At 39.3% G+C, this 3,039-nt stretch overlaps 1 non-coding gene across 1 annotated transcript; it reads right to left on the bottom strand.

Annotated features, from left to right (window-relative positions):
- Positions 1 to 680: 680 nt before the first annotated feature.
- On the bottom strand, positions 681 to 893 carry LOC148161946 (small nucleolar RNA U3). The gene has a single exon (XR_015767258.1). It is a non-coding gene; the product is annotated as a small nucleolar RNA U3 (small nucleolar RNA).
- Between the last annotated feature and the right edge of the window lie 2,146 nt (positions 894 to 3,039).

Raw genomic sequence — 3,039 nt, 5'->3', positions numbered from 1 at the left:
AGCCATTGGGAAGATAAAATAATACTACAGTGAGTTACCATTACACAACCATCCCCGTGGCTAAAATTACGAAGACCGAAAACATATGTGGTGAGGATGTAAAGTAACTAGACGTTTCATACACTTGTGGGAATGAAAAATGGTCCAACCACCGAGAAAAGCTGAACCACAGATAAACATTTACCAATCACGTGAACGGCCATTCCTCTCCTAAGGATTTACACAATATGGCCACACAGCAAACTGCACATGAATATTCATCATAGCTTTATTCCCCATGGCCAAACCCAGGAAACTGCATAGATGGCCATGAATAGGTGAATGTACAGACCAAATATATCCATACAGAGGAATACTCCTTAGCAATGAAAAATTCTGAACTGGTGATCCATTAGTAATATGGATAGATATAAGAATCCTTAGGCTGCACGGAGGAATGTAGGCATAAAAGAGTTCCATTTCCATAACGTGGTTAAAAATCAAGCCGTCTTTGATGCCAGTGGTTGCCTGGGGCTGAGGGTGAAGGCAGTGAGAGACTTCAATGGATCCACCCAAGGGAAGCTGTGAGGTAGAAGAAATGCCCTGTGTCCTGAATGGAGCAGTAGTTTCAATTGTATGTACATCTGTGAAAATGCATTTAGTTGTACAGTTTATCTTTTTTAATTTTTATTTGTTGAGAAAGCACTCACACTGCATCCTCTCTCTCTTACCGTCCAAAGGAGGAGAAGAACGATCATCAGTGGCAATGGGCAGCTGTGGAAACAACACCTAAAATCACGTTCATGCTCAGGAGAGAACAATGTGCCTCCTCCTTGAGGTTTCAGGTCCTCTACACGTTCAGAGAAAATTCTCTAGTAACAAACTGTAGAAATGAACTGGAGGGTATTATGCTAAGTGAAATTAAGTCAATCAGAGAAAGACATGTATCCTATGACCTCACTGATAGGAGGGATTCTTAATCTTAGGAAACAAATTGAGGGTTGCTGGAGTGGTGGGGGTGGGAGGGATGGGGTGCCTGGGTGATGGGCATTGGGGAGGGTATGTGCTATGGTGAGCGCTGTGAATTGTGTAAGACTGATGAATCACAGACCTGTACCTCTGAAACAAATAATATATTATATGTTTAAAAAAAGAGAGAGAGAGAAGCTAGTAGGAAGGGAAAAATGAAGGGGAGGAAATCGGAGGGGGAGATAAGCCATGAGAGAAGATGGACTCTGAGAAACAAACTGAGGGTTCTAGAGGGGAGGGGTGGGGGGATGGGTTACCTGGTGATGGGTATTAAAGAGGGCACATTCTGCATGGAGCACTGGGTGTTATGCACAAACAATGAATCATGGAACTCTACATGAAAAACTAATGATGTAATGTATGTTGATTAACATAACAATAAAAAATTTTAAATAATAATAAAAAAGAGAGAGAGAAGCTAGTAGGAAGGGAAAAATGAAGGGGAGGAAATCAGAGGGGGAGACGAACCATGAGAGACGATGGACTCTGAGAAACAAACAGAGGGTTCTAGAGGGGAGGGGTTGGGGGAGTGGGTTAGCCTGGTGGTGGGTATTAAAGAGGGCAGCATTGAAGGGAGCACTGGCTGTTATAGGCAAACAATGAATCATGGAACACTACATCAAAAACTATTGATGTAATGTATGGTGATTAACATAACATAATAAAATAAAATTAAAAGAAAGAAAGAAAGAAATGATCTCTGAAAGTACAGCCTTAATTGTACACTTTAAAGGGATGCCGTCTACTGTACCTAAATTATACCTCAGCAACATTCATGTAATAATCTACTATATTTCTCTAACCTAGCAGTGAGCATTTAGAAAATGAAATTTTTAAAAAAAGGAAATGAAATTCAATAAACAGCGTGGAGATTCATGTCCACCTTCATTAAATGTATGAGGACACATGTAACAAAGATGCCTGAAAACTCTTGCTGAAATAAATTAAAGGATACTAAATAATTAGGAAAAAATATATCACATTCATGGACTAGACCACTCAAATTTGTTGGAACATCAAATCAGCATTATTCTGATTCATACTGGAGAAGGCAATTTGGGGGCAAATTTACAAGCTAATTCTCAAATGTATTTGGAAATCAACATACCTAAATAGCCAAGACAACCTTGAAGAATTAAATTGGAGAAATTTACTAAATTTTAAACCTCACCGTAAAGCTACAGTAATTAAGGTGCTCTTAATGGTGTAAGTAACACAATGTAAATATATCAATGTGAGAGAGTAGAGAGTAATAAAATTTCCTGATACGCATATACATTTTTAAAATTTTTCTTTTAATTTTACTTCTTTTCAATTATTTTCTTTTTAAGTAATCTCTGCATCCCACATGGCGCTCAAACTCAAAAAAAAAAAAAAATAAAAGGTTGTGAGTTTTACCTGAGCACTGATTAGTACAGCTGCATGGGACAGGGAATCTTTACCAGGAGAGAGTGTCATGACAAAGGAAATTTTGATAAAGGGTTATATACCAAAATATATTTTTTACATAAAAAGTGACAAATTTTTATACAAAAGACATTGTGGAAAGTCACTGCATTTCCCGGTCTTAAATTTCTAGTACATGTAGGGCTGTATGGCTTTAATGTTATGGGAACCAGGGAAGTGTCTTCCTTTTTCTTATCTTTTCCAGAATGCTCCTTTTGGGTTCTTTTCTTTCATAAAGCAGATGTCCAATGTGTGCTTGGGGTGAAATAGAGCCCATGCATTGAGATTTTGTGGATTCATTTTGACCTTGGTAAATGTGAAAGCATCGCTTCCTTGGGAGCCCAGGGGCAGGACCCACAAACATTAAAGGTGGACAATTGCCTTTATCAGTGCTACAGTGACCTCCTAAGTCTCTGGCTCCTAAGATCTAGGGGGGAACCTGTGCTGAAGAAGTGAAGAGGTGCTTCAGGGCACCACTTCCCCTGCCTGCCTGTTTCTCTCTCCTCAACCTCAGCTTCTATGCCACTGAACACCACTGCACACATCTACTGTGGACATCATCCATCATTGACCCATGACCTCGAA

This window comes from Eumetopias jubatus, unplaced genomic scaffold, assembly GCF_037043125.1.
Source record: "Eumetopias jubatus isolate StellerSeaLion01/CBP00866 unplaced genomic scaffold, mEumJub1_p1.0 scaffold_32, whole genome shotgun sequence".
Lineage (NCBI taxonomy): Eukaryota > Metazoa > Chordata > Mammalia > Carnivora > Otariidae > Eumetopias > Eumetopias jubatus.
The sequence above is the reverse complement of the archived record's forward strand: the minus strand, read 5'-3'. Positions and strand labels throughout refer to the sequence as shown.